This window comes from Idiotropiscis lumnitzeri, unplaced genomic scaffold (assembly GCF_059441095.1).
Source record: "Idiotropiscis lumnitzeri isolate Australia: NSW breed Sydney's pygmy pipehorse unplaced genomic scaffold, RoL_Ilum_1.0 HiC_scaffold_119, whole genome shotgun sequence".
NCBI lineage: Eukaryota > Metazoa > Chordata > Actinopteri > Syngnathiformes > Syngnathidae > Idiotropiscis > Idiotropiscis lumnitzeri.
In genome coordinates, this window is record NW_028283657.1 from 217,744 (window position 1) to 229,787 (window position 12,044).

The 12,044-nt window shown below is 41.6% G+C and overlaps 1 long non-coding RNA gene across 1 annotated transcript; it reads right to left on the reverse strand.

Moving 5' to 3' along the window:
• Positions 1-300: 300 nt before the first annotated feature.
• Positions 301-1,513, reverse strand: LOC148315113 (uncharacterized). Its single transcript, XR_015841261.1, has 3 exons — positions 1,209-1,513; positions 589-642; positions 301-499 (listed from the first exon to the last, which is right to left on the reverse strand). It is a non-coding gene; the product is annotated as an uncharacterized LOC148315113 (long non-coding RNA).
• Positions 1,514-12,044: the final 10,531 nt, after the last annotated feature.

A 12,044-nucleotide genomic window follows, 5' to 3' on the forward strand; every position in this document is an offset into this window, starting at 1 on the left:
AAAGCACAAAAAATGTTTTTGATAAAATAAATTTATTTGCACATAACACTAAACGACTGAACTGTTGAACTATGTACAAAAATGAAATACATCAGTGTCATACATACTTTTTTTTTGTGTGATATAAAATAAAACAGTTGCCTTGATGCAAGGGCACACAACATAGTTCACACCACATTCTTGTTTCACTCCGTTTGCCTTTGCACAAACAGACCCGACACTTTCGTTGTGGTCTGGCTTTGCTGGTCCGTGGAAAATAGGCGAGCTTGTGTTTGTCCACTGGGGTTTGTGTGAAAATAATTGTCTGGGAAGTGATTGCTGGCATCCGCGATGTGCTGCAGAAGCTCATCCGTGAGAAACAGCTGCAGGAAATCAGCTGGCTCCTCAGACTCCAAATGGGCAGCGGCATTCAGTGGTCCAGGGGTTGCTGTAAAGTCGATTTTCCTCGGTTGCCATCCAGTGTGACGCCATCCGGAACCACTGCTTCCTGATGCACAACCTGTAAATTACAGAAATACAAACAATTGGAAATATATATTTATTGCTGCATTTTATTGCTGGCGTGTGAAGTTTCATATTATAATTTACCTTTCTTTACACCAACAAGACGAGGAGGAACTTTCTTGCCGCGGGATGCACAATCTGTGAATTTTAGAAAGTATGCATGATTACCACACCATTCAGTATTGTTGTTTCCTCGTCGGGGAGGAGATGCGCTCGCGCGTAACTGCACATTTACGCGACATTTTCTGCCCGCAAGATGCATGATATGTACAATAAAAGCATGAGGGCTAAAACCACATGTTCAATGGTAACTTGCGAGCGTTTACTTCCTCGTCGGCGAGGACTTACGCTCGCGTGTAATTGTGCAATAGGCGCCCGGACGAGAAAGTCAGCGAGCAAGCTCGCGTCTAACTGCACATTTACGCGACATTTTCTGCCCGCAAGATGCATGATATGTACAATAAAAGCATGAGGGCTAAAACCACATGTTTAATGGTAACTTGCGAGCGTTTACTTCCTCGTCGGCGAGGACTTACGCTCGCGTGTAATTGTGCAATAGAGGCGGCCGGATGAGGAAGTCAGCGAGCAAGCTCGCGTCTAACTGCACATTTACGCGACATTTTCTGCCCGCAAGATGCATGATATGTACAATAAAAGCATGAGGGGTAAAACCACATGTTCAATGGTAACTTGCGAGCGCTTACCTCCTCGTTCGGGGGGGATCTGGTGAGGACTCTCAGCTGCTTTGGCTATTGTCCGAAGGCAGGCGATGCAGGCCGCAAGGCACGCGCACCCTCTTTAGACGCCGTTTTGTTGTGACGACGACGAAGCGTCATCCTCTCAACCAAAGCGTCTCCATCGCCTTGATGCTTTTAGGAAGCTTTTTTTTTACAAAAAAGCATTCCTCGATCGTCATTTGCTTGGAGGATTTCATTGCTAACGCTACTAATGCGACTGCTGCTAGTGCTGCCGATGCTGCTGCTACCCACGCTGCTCTCCACACTTATAAGTCTACCCCAGGATCCCGCCCCCCCATTTGTACCTCTGGCGCAGATTCAAGGCGGATCTTTTGCACCTCTGCCCCCTGCTGGGTGATTTTTACATGATTCACAATGCGGACAAGGCTGATTCTCAGTCAGAGGTTGCATCAGACCCTTATGTACACTATGACGTAAAAAAGACAGGAAACGTACTTATACGTCTTTGGTAGAGGGCGCCATTGCATTAAAAGACGTCTTTGTACGTCTAAGGGAGTAAATGAGTTGAACAAAGTACAGGGTCCTTCACCTGACTACAGATGATCTTCTGGGGACTTTATTTGGTTTTAATCACTTTTGGGGTCTGTATCTATGCACACTCCCTGGTTTTGCTACCTTCCCGGGTACCACATACACACTGCTTAGTTTCTCTGCCTTCGTGGGTACCACATACATATTGCTTGGTTTCTCTGCCTTCCTGGGTACGACATACACACTGCCTGGTTTTGCTACCTTCCTGGGTACCAGTCACACAAACGTCAGACGACTCAGCACATACCGACTGTCTCAGCACTACACACTTTCACTCCAAGGCAGTGCTGTGAACCAACTTACTGACAAGAGGTAGTATTTAGAATTTTAAAAAGTGCTTGAAAGGTTTTGTTCATGTAAAACCAACAGATTATGACATTATTATTATTATTTAAATCAGTATTAAACAGCATCAGCATAGGTTAAAGATATTATACAGACTATATACGATAAAAAAATACTAAACCACCCTTGCTTTTCCGTCATTTCTTGTATAAGTTAACACACAGATGTATAACATTTGTTTATACAAATATAACGATTAAAAAGTAGCTGATTAGAGTTTTAATTTTGTATTCATTAATCTGTAATAAAAATGGACATATTTTGGTTAATAAAATTAACAAGAAATAAAAGTAAAGGGTGTTCTAATACTTTTTTCAAGATTGTCCTAACATACATTTAATGTTTACAGTATATGTCTTCGGAAGAAGCGCAGCATTAGATTTTTTTTTTTGTTCTCTCTCTTTGACTTCTGAATTTGAATTTCTGTCACAGATGTGCTTGAATTCTATTTTGGATGATTTGTGTTAAACTGCACAAATATTTGAAGAGCCATAGAATTCAAGAATCACACCAGTGCTGCTACTCCTCCGAACGGGTGAACGCCCTTGATTAACAACCTGCGTTGAGGTGGCTTTTGAGATTCGTGGTGTGGGAGAAAAATCTCTGAAGGCATTCTTAGACTTCAAGAGAGGGTCCACAATTTTCAAAGATTCACTTCCGTCTGAATCAGAGGCCTCACTTGTATCCGGAATATATTCATCTCCACTGTCATCTGAGTTGGAGTAATAATGCTTATCCATTCCAAAGTCAGCCTGTTTTTTTAATCTAAAAAACAACAACAACAACGAAATATAAAGGATAGAAGGCAGGAGACCAATAAAATATATGCAATTTGCTTGTAAGATTCCCTGAAATCTATATGGGTTGTTTACCTGTATACTTTTGGTCCTCCTGAGCCTTGGGATAGTAATATGGTCTGGGTCTGAGGCACAAAGTTCAGGGGCAGGATTTGACAATGATTCGTCAGAATCTGTGTCGTTATTCCAAGGAAGATTCAGCCCATATTTTTTGTCCAAGGGAGGAGACTGGGTTGCATCAGAGTCCAAGAGAAAATTGAGAACCCATTAAATACTTAATCCCCAGAGGAATCTGCACAGAAAAAGGTCTTAATTCTATTTGAAAAAAAAAAAAACTAAAATATTGATGAATGATATTATGACAAAATAATGTAATAACAAAATTAGAATGATTTTAGGAAATTATTTGCAAAACCAAAACATTGTGGTACGATAATAATGCATATAATTATTCTACGCAGCTATATTTAACAAAAACACTTAATTGACCGTAACAAAAAGCTCCCGGGAGGAAAACTACATTAAATGTTTTTTTAACAGGGCAGTGAAAATATTGGAAAATAAAAAAAATAATGAATAAAATAATATGAAAAAAGAATTCAATGTGTATCGATGGACCCATATGAAATACTTATATCGCTATGTACTTATCAGCCATATCGCCCAGCCCAATATGTAACTGCAACTTCAAAACCTCGGGCCATAACAGGATTGTAACATGGAATGCATATCTTCATTCCTAAATTTGTAGATCCCGAGGAGGCTGCTCAATGGTCCTGGTAATGTAAACCTCAACCAATTCGGTCACAGCCAATGTTCTCCATCCTTGTTAAGAAGTTTTGAAATGATTTAATAGATATACTATTGCAAACTATACCAGAATTTTATACATTTTAAACTTTTGATCACAATTTTACCTATTTTCTAAAAATCTGAAGAATCCACATGCCAAATCACCTGCTGTGGACACATAGGTTCTGTTCTGACAGATAATTCAGTTACAGGTTGTGTACTTAAAGCCAATAAGAGGGCAATGCAGCAGTCGACAGCCTGACGAAAGCTTAAGTCTCCCAATGAGAGAACTGTAGTGGCTGGTAGGTTCTTAGATTGTAACATAGTAAAGACATACACTACGCATAACTGTATATCATATGATGATGAGGGAAAATATTATTAGCTACGATTTATGTCCAGATATATTAGAAAACTTGTCCAACCAGCACAGGTCTATCTAACTGTAATTTTAACATCTCAAGACACGACAGGATGACCACATGATACGCATACCTCCTTTTCAGAGTCTGTCAAACCTTGAGAAGGCTGCTTCGATGTTCTGGTGGCATCAACCTCAGCCGATTCAGTCATTGTCGGTTGTCCTCCATCCTAATGAACAAGTTGAATATTAATTTAATGAATTAAAAAAAAGAAAATGGATCAGAATTTTACACATTTTAACGAACAAGTTCACGAATGAAACAAAACCAATTACTTTAGCGCATGACAATTAATCTTCAGTAGAGATATGTTGTGACTGATATTTCAGTCACAGGTTGTCTTTTGAACGCCACCAGGGCCGCAATGGAGCACAGGACAGCCAAAAGTCTTCTTGTCGGACAGCTGTAGTGGCTGGTAGGTTCTAAGATTATAACATAGTAAAGGCACATACAACTCCTAACTGTATTTCATATGATAATGAAGGAAAAGATGATTAGCTATGATTTATGTCAACAATAAAAATGGCTCTACGGGGTCCCCACGAACGCAAACCTGACAGTTGGGTGTCAGATGGCCAACATACCTGACTCGCAATTCAACTCAACTGGACCCCACAACACAAGAAAAAGCTGAGTGAGCCTCAAACCAGACATACACATTCACTGACAAATATCCTGTGACACCAGATATATTAGAAGTCTTGTCTAATCAGCACACGTCTATCTAACTGCAATTTTAACATCTCGAGACACGACAGGATGAGCACACGATACGCATACCTCCATTTCTGAGTCTGTAAAGCCTGGAGGAGGCTGCTTCGATGTTTTAGTAGCATCATAAATTTATTGAATTAATTATATTTGAGGTTGGATTAGATTTTTACACATTTTAAGCCTTAGCCACCCAAAACAAAACATAAGCTCATGAATGAAATAAAACTAATTAATTTCGCCCATGCCAATTAATCTTCTGTAGACACGTGTTGTGACCAGTGTTGTTTTTGGCAGGCATTTTAGATTTTGTCCAAGTCATTTGGACAAAGTGCTGATTTGTTTACATCACATTTAGTCATCCCAATTCGTTATAGTTTTAGTCCAGTTTTAGTCAACGAAAACTAAAAAAAGGGTTTTAGTCCAGTTTTAATCGACGGAAACGCAAAAAAAGTTTTACCCTAGTTTTCGTCAATTTATTCACAAAGGTTTTAGTCCAAGCGGCACGGTGGCCCAACTGGTTAGCATGATGGCCTCACAATATTGAGGTCGTAGGTACGATTCTGGCTCCGGCCTTCCTGCGTGGGTTTCCTCTGGGTAATCCGGTTTCCTCCCATATTCTTAAAACATGCATGGCAAGTTGCTTGGACACTCTAATTGCCCCGAGGCATGAGTGTGAGCGTGGATGGTTGTTCGTCTATGCATGTCCTGCGATTGGCTGGACACCAATTCAGGGTGTACCTCGCCTACTGCCGAAGACAGCTGGGATAGGCTCCAACACCCCCCGCGACCCTAGTGAGGAGAAGCGGTTCAGATAACGGATGGATGGATGGATGGATGGGTTTAAGTCCATTTGAGTTAAAACAAGGCATTCAAGGTTTCCACCCAATAACAAAGACTTTTGGATGGACTACTAAGGATTCTTCATTACAAACAGAAAAAAGTGGCAACAGTGGAATCAATACTCACTGCTCCAAAATAAGCAGAGAAGCAAAACATTTTGTTGGGCAACTGTTGTGGCTTTATTTCACTAAAAGCAACATAAAATAATTTATGAACCACATGCTAACAATTTTGTCTAGTCAACGAAAAAAATTCATGTACATCACGTCATGTTTTCGTCATAAAAGAACCTCGTATAGCTTGTCATCGTCATTAAAAAAGGGGCGTTAACGAAGTATTTTCGTCATAGTCATCAGTGACGAAAACAACACTGGTTGTGACTGATATTTCAGTCCCAGGTTGTCTCCTGAACACCACCAATTGGGCAAGGGCGCGCAGGAAAGCCTGGGGTCTTCTATTTTTACAGTATAGAAAGGCTAAATATCAAATTGAAACAGTGTTTTATATCATGAATATACAGGGTTGGTGCTGGTTCTGGTAGGGAAACCACAACATAAAGATGTCCTTAATTAGTCCCACAATGGGGATATTTGCAATATGGCATATGATGGCCTAACAGGGCCACCGCCCAGAAAGGAGTAACGCAGAACTTTGTAATACTGTCACTCCCTGACCAGTTCGTTGTTCCTGCAGAGCCAAACTTTGACTCAGACCCACAAATTTGAATTACAGATAGTGGACAATGGAGAACTCCCCCAGTCAGTCATCATGTTCAACTTCCATAGAAACTTCACATACATTTATTAGATTGCCAAACTAATTGGAAACTACATCACCAGAACACCACAAGTGGGCTCTGTTATTGTACTTAAAGATGCATCTTACAAACCTGTGTTCTCCAAGGCCAGCTGGTCCATAGTCTTAAGTTATTTCTTCGCCAACATCAATGTCTCGGAGCGCAAACAGACAGAGGTGTGGTCTGTCCTCTGTTGTCATCTTCTTCATTTTACAGTTGGGGTGCATGTGGTCATCATTAACCAGTCTTCCCAGACTGCCATCTTCTTGAGCTGCATCAACACTTAAAATAGATTAAAAAAAAAAAAAACAATTATTCAATCAATGTCAGAAATTAATCTTTGAGACAATCTTGTGTACACAAAACATAAAAATAGGAAATCCACAATTTTTAAATCTAAATCAAATCATACAAGAAATTTCTATTGGAATCAGACCCTATTAACAGCTTGTCTTTGAGACTTCATGATCTATATTTTCATTTGTACAGATTCAACGCATGAATAAAAGTAATTATACATTTTTGCTTAGAGAATGATTTTTCCCCTAACACTTATGGGATGAGTATGTGTTTATTTTTTTAAATAAAAACAAAAATAAGATAACATCTCAATCTTTGCCTCACCTCCAAGTTTTTTCTTGCCGGCGGAAGTCAAACAAAAAGACAGTGCCTCTTCCATCCATCTTCCTGCGTTGAGATTCATCAGAATCTATCAATTTTCCTCTGTACTCCATAATAAAGAATAAAGTCGTCTTTCCTGAAAGGGGCCTTGGTAAATACTCCTTGACCTAGTTAACAGGGAAATCAAGTTAGCTTCGTCATATTTTTAAGCACACAAATAAGGAGTCATCATATTCATTTGGGCCACTATACTAATGTAGGGTGGTTTGAAACATTGCTTCTTGTGAGGGATAGAGCAGAGCCCTTCTTTATGATTTTAAAGGAACAGACCAGCCAAAATTCATTTTCCAGCATTGCATTAGCCAGTATGTATTAGGACTGAAAGTACAAATGTCAATTGCACCTGGTTACGTAAAAAAAAAAACTTTAAGATTATTTAGTTTCAAAACAATGACATACACTGTACACAGTCATATTGGATCGCGTCACGTGATCTCTGTGACGTATTACGTGCTTTACACTAGACTATCAATATCGGACTTGTTCACCGGTCTATTGTGGTATAAAAATGCCGGAGGGCGTCATCAAGTACAGCCTTAATTTAGATAGAACTCCTACCATCAGGTTTCACACTCACTGAAATAACTTGAAACTGACAAAAGTGGCAAAAGAAAAGGTCAAGACACTCTTAATGTAAAATAACCACTTAAAAAACGATGTCAGCTTGGTTATCAGAAAACAATAATATATCTTAGCAAAAGCGTTAACATCATACCTTTAAATTAGTTTATATACTTCGCTTCTAACTCTGCAGTCTTGTCCAGACCCTTGACTGCATGTTCAATAGTATCCTGCTTTGGGGACTTCCTGCATCTCAGGGAAGGCATTGTTTATTCTATAAAGAAAAAAGACAGTATTGTGTTGAGAATTATTAATACTATGGGCTAAATGGAGTTTTAACAATATCAGTGTAAGAAAAATAAATTATAAATTAAAAAAATATCAATTCCTCCATCCCAATTAACGATTTCAACCATAATAGTTTATATTGAAGTTTAAACAACAGACACAGACAGATTTATGCAGTGTGACTACAAAAATCTTACCAAAATTGCATTCACAGTAACCTTTGCTTTAAGAATCATGTAATTAACCAGTGAACATCGTGTCTTACACAAAAATTAATGACAGAAATTATCATGGTACTTGCATTCTGTGGTTCTATAACAAAAGTGCAAGCTGTTAGCTCCGCAAAGCTAACGCAACAAGCTAGCGTCCCTCGTGCTCACATTCAATGCAAACCTGACCACCGGATGACAATACGCGTCGGTTTAGTTCTTTAAATGAGTAAAAGCACCATGACGTTTTATAATTATTCAATGCTTAACTGGAGCTCGTCAATTATGTCGATGTAGGAGCACATGTTTGCTAGGCCAGTGTTGTAGGCCCACATCCATGGTGCTACTTTGTATAGTGTTTTCCACACAACTATCTCTAACTATGAACAAATGCACTCGACGCATGTTTTGAAAAAAACCCAACGAAAAACACTTACCTCTCCGTTTCAACAGCAGTTCGAACTTCGAAGTGGTGATATTCTCCAGCGTTAAGCACCTGCTCGAACTGCGAATAGGTCAAATTCAACAGCGTCTTTTTTCTGTCTTAATAAGGACGCGATGAGAGGAGGAGCGCTTGCCTTTTCGTCAGCACGCCCCGCGCGGGTGGTGCTGATTTATCACTCTCTATCTGTGCCCGCCCGCCGGCACGTCGATAGAAAAATAATATTCCTTCAAACATTACTTTCATCTTCTTAACGTTTTGTAGTGAATTTAACAGGTTCACCACTTTTTTCAAATACACCAATGGAAAACAGGTCTTAATTGAGGAAACATACAAAGAGCGTCTCACAAACACCTTATGATGAGCAATGTAATTTGATCACGTTTTTTGTCACTGCCTGGACGTTGGGTTCACTGGCCTGGTGGCAGTGGCTTGTAGACACTGTCACTGAGTGGGAACGGATCTCAAGGTGGGTCAAACTAACCCAAGCAGTGGATCGGTCCGTTTTTTAAATTTATTAATTTTTTTATTTTATGTATTTATTTATTATTTAATACAAGGGCTTCGGCTCACTACCAGTGGGCGGGACCAAAGAATTTGGGTTTCCTTTGAGCTAGGAGGCAGTCAAAGGCAGTCCAATCCCCGGCAACATAAAGCGCCTAGCTCTGGGGACATGGAATGTCATTTCTCTGGTAGGGAATGAACCCGAGCTGGTGTGTGACTAGACCAGTGGTTCTCAATTATTTCCTGTCATGCCCCCCCTACCAAGAAGAAAACAATTCGCACCCCCCCACCACAATTTTCTTTTACATTTCGTACTAATGTACATGTTCTTTGCATATTAATGTTAGATTGTCAATAAAATATCTTACCTTAACAAAGCTAAATTGATAAAAATAAAATATCATTTTGAGAACGACTATTGTGAGGATCTCGAAACTCAGTACTCTGTGGTGCTAATATTGATGAGATGATAAATATGTTGAAGCCACAGAACAAAAAGATTAGATATTGTTTGGAAATTAATGACGTACATAAAGGAATATCAGCCTTGATTGGAGTACATTACTGCATTTAAATTTTTAATAAAAATGAAACAATTATTGATGTTATGACCACTATGAAGAATTTAAAAAACAATATATAGGGATAATTATAGTTTTCATTTTGTTATGTGTAGTCTGTTCATGTTGCATTATTTTTATGACAAAGACGATGGTTAATCGTAGGTTTGTTGCCCAAATGTACCATTACAACCTGATTAATGTTGAGAATGACGAACTCAAACTGGACACTGAAACGTAAAAACACATGGACTTCTTGCCCCTGTCCTCACACGTGCACACACACACACACCATACACGAAGATCCGGGAGGTAAGGACGGCTGTCCTACAGGATGCGGATGGAAGAACAACTGCAGCGGAACAATGCCAGGGATGTCTGGAGGGGCCTGAAGACCATCTCAGGCCACGGACAAGCAGGTAAGACCCAGAAGGGGGGGGGGGGGCTTCAGTGGGCAAATGAGTTGAACCTATTTTTCAATAGGTTTGATCAAATGTCTGACCCCGCTCAGGCTTCCCTGATGCAGCCCCCACCCACCCCTCCTGCCACTGCGAACAAGACCCTCTCTCCCCCTCTCTCGCCCCTCTCTCTCTCCACAGGCTCCAGTTCCCAGCCTCATCAGACAACCACCACTTCCTCCTGCTCAGCCTTGTTCCTCACAACATCTCAGGTGAAGAACCAGCTGAGGAAGATGAAGGCGAGGAAGGCGGCAGGCCCAGATGGGACCAGCTCCCAGCTCCTCAAATCCTGCGCAGACCAGCTGTGTGGAATCGTCCAGCACATGTTCAACCTGAGCTTGAAGCTGGGCAGAGTCCCCCAGCTGTGGAAAACATCCTGCCTGGTTCCGGTTCCAAAGACACCCCATCCGAAGGAGCTCAACAACTTCAGACCAGTGGCGCTGACGTCTCATCTGATGAAGACCCTGGAGAGACTGGTCCTCGTCCATCTGCGCCCCCTGGTCAGCTCCTCAATGGACCCACTCCAATTTGCATACCAGCCTGGCATCAATGTGGATGATGCCATCATCTACCTGCTCCACACTTCACTCTTCCACCTGGAGAAGGCGGGGGGCACGGTGAGGATCATGTTCTTTGATTTCTCAAGTGCTTTCAACACCATCCAGCCCGCCTTATTGGGAGACAAGCTGGAGCAGGCGGGAGTGGCCCACCACCTCATCACATGGATTCACAACTACCTCACAAACCGGCCACAGTACGTGAGAACACAGGACTGTGTGTCTGACGTGCTCCTCTGCAGCACGGGAGCGCCGCAGGGAACTGTGCTGGCTCCCTTCCTGTTCACCCTCTACACCTCGGACTACAAATACAATTCCACAACCTGTCACCTGCAGAAGTTCTCTGATGACTCTGCGATTGTCGGCCTCATCACTGACGATGACGATCGGGAGTACAGAGGGGTTACGCAGGGGTTCGTGGACTGGTGTCAGCAGAACCGCCTCCAAATCAACGCTGGGAAATCCAAAGAGCTGGTGGTGGATTTCCGCAAGCGTCGGCACTCTCCACCTGCACCAGTGAATATCCAGGGAACAGACGTTGAGAGGGTCTCAACTTACAAGTACCTGGGTGTTCATCTGAACAATAAACTGGACTGGAGCGACAACACAGACGCTCTCTATAGGAAGGGTCAGAGCAGACTCTTCCTACTCAGGCGGCTGAGGTCCTTTGGCGTTCGGGGAACACTCCTCAGGAACTTCTATGACTCGGTGGTTTCATCAGTCATCTTCTATGGAGTGGTCTCCTGGGCAGGAGGCATCTCGGGCCGAGACAAAAAGAGACTGGACAAACTGGTGAGGAGGGCCAGCTCTGTCCTGGGCTGCTCCCTGGACTCTGTGGACTCAGTGGGGGGCAGAAGGATGACGGCAAAACTGTCATCAATGCTGGACAAACCAGCCCACCCATTCAATGACACTCTGAGAACACTTTACAGCTCCTTCAGTGACAGACTTTTACACCCTCGCTGTACCAAAGAGAGATTTCGCCGCTCCTTCCTGCCAACTGCTGTCAGACTTTTTAACAAGAACATTGGGTCAGGCCTACAAACGGGAGGGCATTAGTGCAATTGTGCAGTCCTAGGATGCAATATTAACTACTACTGTACTTTCAGCCAAGGGTGTACTTAAATATTGACCAATGATGTATTTTGTTTACCATTACAGTATTCTTATTACAATACTTCTATCACTGTAGTATTTCTACCACTGCAGGATGTTCACTATTACAGTACTTTTATCATTGCAGTACTTTTATCATTGCAGTATTTTTCTATCATTGCGGTACTTT